Here is a 10,239-nt window from a genome sequence, read left to right on the forward strand (position 1 = left end):
ATGAATCTCCACAGAAGGGAATTTAACAATTTTCATCAAAATTACAAATGCAAATATACTCTTTAACCTAGAAATCTCAGTTCCGGGATTTTATCTTTCACATATTTTTGCATATATAAGACATAAAAATTACACGTGTTTATTTAAAAAGGAAAATATGGAGAACAGCTCAAATGTCCATCAAAAGGGATTAACTAAATAAATTACAGTGCACCCAGACAGTGGAATACTATGCTGTTGTAAAAAAAAAAATGAAAGAAATGAAAGCCAAAAGAGCGGTGTATTCTGGGACAAAAGAGCAATCAAATACGATGTTATGGAGAAGCACACTGCCGTGTGAGTAGTATGATGCCAAGTGCATGCAATAAGTAAAATAAGTGTCTCTGTTAGCATTTTCAAATCTTGCATAAGGAAACTCTGGAAAACTACAAAAACAACAAAAATCCCTAAAGCAATAGTTATAGTTATAGAGAAAGCTAGATGGACAAGTTTCAGACATGGGAAGAAATACTTTTACAGGAAACCTTTTATCCTTTTTATTTTCAAATAATATTTTTACTAAATGGCATCTACTTAAAACTTTGCAGCATTTAGTTAATTAAATGAAATAGCTAAATAAAAATATATCATTCTAAATTTTAGAAAAAAATGTTTATAGTGAAAAATTATACTATTACTAATGCAAGTCATTACTGATTAGGAAGGGTGTGTGTCTAATGAAGCTGTGATGGGAATGATTTAGTGCAGTGTTTACAGGAGCCATTATTAATTATCCTAAGGTATGCACTCATCATCTATGGATGTTACATACTTCCCATTTCCTAATTCTAAAAATCAGGTAAATAGAGATGGGATGTACTTATATTACCTACGTTCAAAAAAGACTTTTCTATCATTTAAATAGAAATCCTTTGTAGTTAGCTCTCAAATTTGAAAAAAAAAATCTCTACTTTCCCAAAGTAGAATTCGACCATAACACTATGTAACCACCCCAGGACAATTCGCCCAGCACCTAATTTTGGTTCAATCTTGATGTCTGACATGGTATCTTTCAGGTTGAACACAATGTAAGGTTAAAGTAGTGCAGCCTCCCCAGTCCAAAAGCCTATGTGACAATTGTCTAGTTAAAAACCACATTTACTCTGAATTGCAAAATGGTGGGTATTGTATGTAATATTTAAGTCACGGTGATTGTTCTAGTAATAAATGTAATATCCAGCAGCATTTTTCATAGGCTACTCAGTTCATCATTAATGCCATTTCGCCTCTTTATAATAACATGCACTTCCCTTTAGAAACAGCTTGGTTATTTCTTTGGCTGGGCCTATTTGCTCCTTTTTTATGTGAGATTTTTTTTCAATACTCTGAAATGATGCGGAGTAAAAAAAAGGTCCATCCACTTCACTTGTGTTGCCTCCTGCGTTACCTAAACCACAACAGAACAATGACAGACAACAGAGCCTTTCTCCTCGCTAACAATCCAGTCACCATGACAACCAGCAGGAGAACGTGGGGCCAGAAAAAAGCACCGAGCTTGAGGGACTAGACTAATCAAAAAATGAAATAACATGGCAACAATTACACTGATGAGTGAGAGGGAGGCTACGGATGCATTCAGACACCTATGGCTCCGCGGACTCCACGCATTCAGCATTCCGTGTTTAGTGTCTTGTGTTTTTGAGAGCAGGTAAATAGATAAGATCGAATTGTGTAACAGAATGTCAGCGCTCTAGTTAAATAGAAAATTCCTTTCCTTTGGCAGTGCTACTTCAAGCGCGTTGAAGAGGGTTTAGGGGAGATGAGGTTTTGAAGTGAAATGTGTAATAGATACAATATGAGTGCCACAAGGCAACGTTATTTAGTTTTAAAAAAGTAAACTTGGGGTATGCGCCCCTCCCCCCTTTTCAAATATATAGGCACAAATAAAAGGAAAATGCAGTGGGTTAGTGGCTGACCTGATCTTAAAATCCAGCTTCACGTCAGAAATATATGGGATTCACATCCCTCGGCACGTTCCCGGGGTCTATTGATTTCTGCAGACAAAAGCAGGCGTTACCATCTTACCCAGGGTAATTCTAATGTCTGGAGAAAGTTAATCGGACAGGGTCGTGATGGATTGTTTGGTGCCCAGATAACATGAGTGCATTTTCATCACTTCCCACCTCCGCGGCTGCCTCAGTTTACCCCCTTCAGAATTCTTTCCTCACTTTTGAGGGCTTCGGGATAATGGACATGTTTGCTTCTTTTAAGTGGCATTTCTGTTGGTAACTTCTTGACTACAGATGGAGGTGGTTGAGCTGTAAGCAGACTTCACACACACTGACTTCTGCCTCCAATTGTCTTCTTTTTCTCTTACTTGTGCCTTACATTGTATCCACTTAGTGTACGTGAATGTGTGTGCATCTGTAAGTGTGTAGATGTGCACATCCCACAGCAAGCAGGTGTCTCTCCTTCCACCGTGTGGCCCCAGGCATTAAACGCGGGACCTTAGGCTTGGCAACAGGCTCCTTTTCTCACTTCTTTATATGTTGTGTTTCATTAATTGGTGGACGTTTTACTGAATCACATTATCTGGTTTTAGTAACAGGACTTTCAAAGGCAAATTTTTCTTTCTGTCCCTTTGACAGAAATTTTTAGTTAAAATTGTTTTATTATTCTGTGAATGGAACTGATGACCTCCTTTCAAAAAAAAATAGGAGAAGAACATGAAGGAATGGCGTGCAATCATCTCATCCTCACTGGAGCTGAGAAGAAATGAGACCCAACCCTGTCCATTGCCCAGTTATGACCTTCTGTGTTCAGATGGAGCTGTGAGCCTCCCATCTGCAGGCTGGGAGCTGGTCCTACCCCAGCCCTCAGCTGTCATCACTTATTACTGACTCTGTCACAGTTTATTCTCTTATTCTAGATAGTTGTTACTTCCTGTGACTCGGTTTATAAAATGGGATGCTGTCATTAAAAAAATGCAGATGGGTGCCAGAAAGAAGAGGCAACAAAGCGAGGTGACTTGGGCCCCACTGGAAAGGTTTGTTGGTGAGACTTCTATATGGATGAGTGGATGGTTTTCTTTGTTTTGATCTTGGTCTAAGACCAAAGGCTTTAGGCTAGAAATCTCTTATCAGGACAGTGACTAAGTCAGCAGTTGTCATTGTCTGGGTTGTGACCCCTTTGGGGGTCGAATATCAGAGATCCTGCATATCAGATATTTACAGGATGATTCACAACAGTAGCAAAATCACAGTTTTGAAGTAGCTGTGAAATACTTTTATGATTGTGAGGGGTCAGGTCTCCACAACATGAGGAACTGTATTAAAGGTCACAGCATTAGGGAGGTTGAGAACCACTGGTCTAAACAGTTTTTCCTGGATTAATTTTCCTTAGGTGATGAACAGCATGATCAAGGATGGTGATAGCCACTTTTCAAATGTGGAACTATCCACTCACAGCTCCTCAACTTCTCAAAACAAGTCTGTGACAAGTTGTACAAGATGGAGGTCAATAAAACAAACTCATCAGGACAAACTAAAAGACGGAGGGAAAAAAAAGCCATGAAATGGTCAGTGAAGAAAACATTACCAAAAAATCCTGAGGAAAGTGAGCCAGAGGGTTCAGCATGTAAAGGCGTCTGCTGCCTGCTTGGCCACCTGAGTCATATTTTTGGACTCATTTGTGGAAGCAGAGAACAGCATCCCACTAGAGAGTCAGCTCTCTACATATATACTGTGGTGTGCGTGCACACACACACACACACACACACACACACACACACACACGCATGCACGCACACACACACAAGAAATCCTGACAAGACTGTCTAACTCTGAGTTCCAGAGACTGAGCAGGAGACCCTATGGATAACATAGCCCTCCTTGACTTCAAAGAAGTCATGCTAGCTGTCTTTTCCTGGCTCTTTGCTCCTTCATGGGGGTGCTTGGCCCTAGGAAGTGGGGTGTGGGAAGCGGCCAATGAGAAGCCACAGGAAGCTGACTTTGCCAGGTTGGAGGACAGGCCTCCTTGTGAGACATGTCCTCTTGCCTTTGGATGACACCCATTCTGAGCCGTGAGGGGGAGGATGGAGATGAGGGAAAGGGAGAAGTTCGTGTTCTCCAGAGCACACAAGGGAGATCTAAGTTCTTGAAAGGATACCACGGCTTCTTTGGAAATCACCATTACGAAAAGGGCTTGAATCTGCCCCAATACTTGTTCATCCTAAAGACCTTCTTACTTGCATGGAAGAGAGCTGGTAACTGGACCAGGAAAGGTTCCTTAGGTGCAGGTGCAGGTTCTCTTAGGGAGTTGCTGCCAGGAGCTTTTATTCAAAATACAAATGAAAAACAAGAGTGTTCTATGAGATCTTTGTTCAAGGGAGAGAGAACAGCTAAATCAGCTTCGGAGGAGATAAACAGTGATAGCTCGACCTACATTTTGCAAAAGCCATGCCCTTTTATTTTAGATAACATAAGCACGGCCATTCTCTGATATTTTATTTGACTGAGAAGAAAAGCTGCTTATCAGTTTTAACACCCTCCTCTGGGTTGCCAGACGAAAGGCCACAGAAACTGGAAGAAATGTATCTTTTAAATATTTCTATTATGATCAGTGACAGTGTCGTCACCACTAAGGACTCCTCTAGTATGTATCTTTTTTTTTTCCTATGGATGAAGTGGGAATCAAAAAGGACTTTTCCCTCTGTCTCGGGAGAACAGTGCAGGCATGCAAACACTGAGCCTAGCATCGCCTTGAGCTCTGAAAATGCTTCAGGGAGCCCGTGGCTCCGTGCACACGCATCGAGGCAGGAGTCATTACGTTCCAGGAAATTCACTGCAGGATGGCAATTTGTACGAGGCTCCCAAACTGTGTTCATTCCTCCCGAGTTCTCCCTCTTTTATTTCCCTGAAGTGGTTGGTCCCACACATTCTAGAATATGTCTGGAGGAAGGAACTCACTGAGAACTCAGACAGGGGAGGAAAAATGAGTGAGTTACATGTCCCCCATCTGCTCCTCCACTGCAGGATGACAAGACTGTCCAGTGACAAGTGTCTTCACTGTGCAAGCAACAGCTCAGTTCCTGTCATTGCCTATGCTCTCCTCCTGCCTGGACTCATGTAATCATCCATCCATCCATCATTCATTCATTCATTCAGCACGATATCGGTGAGTGTGTGCTGTAGGCTGGCAGTCACCTAAAGATGTTGAGAACTATATGGCTTCTCTACAGAATATGAGAAATGTAGCAGTGAAGGTGTTGAAAAGCCCTGAAAAAAGTAAGTTGGGAGAGAGATAAAGCATCTGAGGTTCTGGTTACCTCTGCCACACAGCTACATCTCTTAGCCACAGCTCACCTGTAATTTATGCACTTGCCGTGGTCTAGAGGCATAAGGTATAGTTGGCCACCTTTTGGCTGGGTAATCATAGATATGTTATTTAACCTCCGCAGCCTCAACACTTCATCTGTATAATAGCACTTTATCTTGTTCTAACAGCGAGTCCCGAACTATGCTGTGAAGTTTACATGAGATTGCCTGTGGGAAGCTTTTAACACAATGCCTGGCACATGGTAAGTGTCCAGTTAGCAGGAAGTGTTATTGTCTTCACTGCGGCTTTCTCCCATCCTAAGGGGCCTCAGGGGCTCTTTGCTTTCACCTAACATTGGCATCTCTTTACTTCTTTCGCTGGCTTGTTGGGCTCCTGGGACTGTGAGAAGTTTGTTTTGCTCTGACATGAGTTGTCCACATCTCCAGGAACAGGATGAGGAACTGACCTATGCAGAAGCGCATGCACGACCCCCCCCCCCAATATCCAGTGACAGAACGGACTCTTGTACATCGAAAGAGGCCTGTTTCTGTAATTAGCAAGCAGATATGAATAGGGGTTTGAGGAAAATTATGTTCCCCATCCTCTCCTCAAGCCATTGCCTGAGGCTTTCGCCTGCACCTGCCGTGGCAGAGAGCGGTGGTGAGGGGCGAGCTGAGAAGGGTGGCCTCAGAGGAGGGGTTGAGAGCTAGCACCTCTGGCTCCCAAGACTGTCCTGGAAAGTTCCCACCTCTGCAGGGACATCTGCCTCTTCTGTTAGACTAGAGAACATATGGAGGAAACGGCACGGCTTTGCTCACCCCGTGACCTCAGTGTCTACTCTAGTACAGAGCAAGTGTTCACCACTATCATGCAGTGGCTGAGTTAATGCAAGGGAGACCAACATTTTCGTCTTGTTCCTTCAGAATTGATGCGACATTTCAAAAGGACAGGAACAACATGTCAAATGTAACGTAGCATCATGTGCTTTCTGGATAGTCTTACAGACTTACGTATAATAACATAACACCCCTGGTTTTCATCAAGAAAGCTATGACTTCACTTGTAGGGTGGAGGGTGCTATCTTTTCTAGACTGAGGAGTGCCGTGTGTGTGCTGCAACTTTAGAAAATTCAGCGTGGTGGTGGTGGGGTGCAGCCTTGCCTTTATCCTCTTTTGTTCAAGCAGGGAAAAGAGTATAGGTAATATGCTCTTGCATTTCACATTATAGCATTCTTTCACAAAGGTGCCAGTACTTGGGGACCTTATTCAGTCTTCCCAGTAGGGGCTGGCATGACCAATTCCAATGGATACAGAATCAAAGGTGCTGTCTTCCACCCAAGTGTGAGGACTTACACTCTGCTTTCAGTTAAACTAAGCTTTTTTTTTTCCCCCTCGACTCAGAGTAACTGATCTCACGTTTTTTAGACATGAGCTAAATGCTTGCTGATACAATTGATATGTGCCAACTGCCTTGTGTTGAGTTTCCAGGCAATGCCATTCTCATTGGCCTAAGAGGGTTTCGGTCTTCACTTTCCCAGACTAAAACACCATAGCCATTGTTCAGCAGTGAGCTATATGCTCCTATCTTTATGATTTTATTAGAGTCTCTGAGCTATGTTCCTTCCCCCCAAGGGTCTTTGGTGGTGTCAGAAACATGAATCACAGAAGAGCATGTTCAAGCCAATTGGTTCTTTGAGATACCACAGCTCAATATCATGATACATCATGGTACCATCTTTTGGCTCCACAGAAAAAGGTAAGCATTGTCTCCTGGCACAAGTTTAATAGCAGGCAGGCTGGTCACTTATTTTCTTTGGCATCACAGGCACACTTATCCTCCTCCAGGCCACCAGAAGCCTTTCTCTGACCGTATATAATTCTCTCAATACAGCATTCTGGAACACTAGACAGAGTGGGTTGTACAGTCTGATGAATTTATAAGCTGAGTTAGTCTTGACTAGACTTTATATCTCATTTAAACATTAACGATAGCATGGATTAGATTTCCCCAAACAGATGGGTTATTATTTAGTAGCAGATTAGGTTATTTGGGGAGATTAGTTTAGAGTCAAGATCTTCATTGTTTTAGACATCTGTTTAATATATTCTGGAAAATCAGATTTTTTTTTTACCCATCTCTCATATAAAAGTAATTGGGCTTGCTTACCATATGAGCAGTTATGAGGTTTTGAATGGCTGGATGCTGGCCAGGAGGTATATCCATCCAGAACCTCAGAATGTCATCTGACTTTGAATAAAGGTTTTGTAGATTTAACTAAGGGACAGACGTCCAGAAGAACTCAGGCTGGATTTCCCAGGTAGGATGTAAGTCCAGTGACCATTGCCATTTGTGGGAGATAGACAAGAAGACATAGGAGAAAGAGAGAGAGAGACAGAGACAGACAGACAGAGACAGACAGACAGAGACAGAGACAGACAGAGAAAGATGTGCGGCAGGGGAAGAACACTATAAACCCAGAGCTGAGGACTATCTAGAGCTACTAGTATCTAGACAAAGAATAGGTTTTCCCCTAACTTTGGATCCAGTACAGCCCTGCTCACATCTTATGTTGGACTGTAACCTGGAACTGTGAGATCACACATCGTCTAGTGATTTAACCTGTGTGGATTGTGGTGACTTATCACAGAAGCTGGAAAACCAACACAAACATGTTCCTTGGAGGTCTTGGCTCACAATGGCAACGTGAGTTTTTTTTTGCAGGGTCTGGGTGGGTTACCTTTCACCTGTTTTCTGAGAGGTTGGAATTGAGTTAGCTTGTCTGGTTATATTTATTATTTTCTAAAACCCAATGAGGCATCGAGGGATTTTAAGGCTCAATCCCAAGAGATCTGACAGCTGGTGGGTTTTGGTCAGAGGCAGATAATGAATGCAGTACTGCAGTACGTTCATTATGCAATTTTGGAAAAAGTCAACCATCTTCCCCAAGACCTTTTTCCCTGGGAGTTCACTTTCTTGAAGAACCTGAAATGAAGAACACCAAAGGCGTGAGCAATAATTAACTTCTGATTGTAATGCGGGGCCAAAATGGCTCATTTCATTATCAGTGCTCCAAATCTCCGAGAGATTAAACATTTGATCAAGCATATTTCAGCAGAGAAACTGTTGAAATGGCTTTTGAACTATTTCAGTCACGTAGCTGGATATTTGCCTTCTCCCCAATGAGACAGTATCCTGTACTCGGCTTATGTATTTACGTGCTTGAAGGAACTAGGTCTCCACACCTATTCCCTCTGCTTTTTCTTAGGAACTGTTGGGCCAGTGCCTACTGTGTGCTCTGAGCTCTGAGTTGAGGGAACTAAAGGAAAAGAGAGAGTTCAGTTGCTTCCAGCCAGTCAAGGAGGCTGTCCAAGTAATGTGCATGAGGAAGGTAACCTGCAGCACCCAAGAGAGACACCTAGCTACTGCTCATTTCCTTCTTTCTCTGGCTGCAACTTTGCCCTCTGTACTCTACTCCCTTTACCAGGCAGCATGTGGGAGAGTCCCACAAAATTCAGATGTCTTCTCCCTTTACTTCTCTCCCTAGACAAAATCCATGCCCCTAGCAAAATCCTCAAATACTCATCCTCTGCCTCAGCAGTTCTCTGAGTCCTGGACTGCTACATAGTAGTGCTTGACATCCTTTGGATGTCCTATGGGCACCTCAGACCCAACAAATATAAACAGAACTCCTTGCGTCTTGTATAATATCTGGCCATCTTTAGTGTTCTATTTCCCAAAAAACCAGCAAATATAGAAATGGAGGAGTTATCTTTGATATTTCCTCCCCCCAACACCATTAGCTTTAAACACTCACAATGTTGTATCAATCTTAGCTTGTTTTTCCCCATCTGTTTCTCCCCATCACTTTTGCCAGCTACTCGTTCTACTGAGCATATGCAGTTGGATCATGGCCGTGAGTTCACCTCACCATTGTTCTGTTAACTAGAAACAAGCCATGGGCCCTTGCTCTTCCCAAAGAAGATAACACACAGACACAAAGCCAAAGCGCCAAGCTCAGGGGCCCACCTTAGAATCCTGCCTACCACAGATCTCAAATCCAGTTTACATCCTCAAAGAAACATTCCCCAAACTTAAGAACTGGTTCTAATTTCATTCTCCAGGTTCATAAAATACCACATACTTCTTATCACTTACCACAGTTCTAATTTTTAATTAGTTATATGACAATCTGGTTAATATACCTTAAGAGTCTTTTGCTGTAGCATGAGGATTGGGACATTGCTGTGGTTCAAGACTACTTTATGAATAAATTGACAGAAAGACCATAAAATTATATAGCATTACTTGGCCTACACTTTGTTGTCTTGATCTGTTATCCACAAATCAGAATACAATCCCACTTTTTTCATTTATACTGCAGGAATGCTGCCCAAAGGAACCAGTGGTGCAAGGGAGCGAAGCTGTCATACACCATCATGGAAACAAGCAAATCATGGCTTCCAAATCCTAAAGAAATTTGCATTCCAAATCAACCACAAGATATCAGTGCTAGAATGGTAACCTGAACCACCAATGAAAAGTAAAGAAACTGAGTGCTTTTTGTCTTGTTTTCTGAGTCAGTTATGATACATTCTGAGAACCTATGTTAAGTTTCTGACAGAGGCCATTGATCTGACTCCATCTCAGAGGGGAGTTATGTCCAGACTTGCGTTTCAGCAACTTAGAGAAGAAGCAATGCTTGTCTTTCTTGTGGGCTACCTCCAAGAGTTTTCACTATTTTGAAAACAGGGTGTTCCATTTGGTAGCCCAGTGGGATGGAACCTTCCTGATCTACTTTGAGGGTCTTGTTTGGAGCTTCTAGCAGAGGAGCACAGTTACTCATGTACCCTTGACTAAAGATCAATCCTACTCCATAGAGAAGATCAAACTCTTTCGCCAAGAGTGCAATTCTGGGAAGGATATATGTGGAGCAGTAAGGAGAAA

At 42.4% G+C, this 10,239-nt stretch overlaps 1 long non-coding RNA gene across 2 annotated transcripts; it reads left to right on the top strand.

The window, feature by feature from the left end:
- The first annotated feature begins 1,504 nt into the window (after window positions 1-1,504).
- On the top strand, window positions 1,505-9,848 carry LOC131924135 (uncharacterized). 2 transcript variants are annotated; one of them, XR_009382798.1, is made up of 6 exons: window positions 1,505-1,687; window positions 5,013-5,264; window positions 5,484-5,557; window positions 6,927-7,050; window positions 8,561-8,683; window positions 9,677-9,848. It is a non-coding gene; the product is annotated as an uncharacterized LOC131924135 (long non-coding RNA). The 2 variants fall into 2 exon arrangements; XR_009382797.1 differs by lacking the exon at window positions 8,561-8,683.
- The last annotated feature ends 391 nt before the right edge of the window (window positions 9,849-10,239 follow it).

The sequence above is a fragment of the Peromyscus eremicus genome, chromosome 14, assembly GCF_949786415.1.
Source record: "Peromyscus eremicus chromosome 14, PerEre_H2_v1, whole genome shotgun sequence".
NCBI classification, from domain to species: Eukaryota; Metazoa; Chordata; class Mammalia; order Rodentia; family Cricetidae; genus Peromyscus; species Peromyscus eremicus.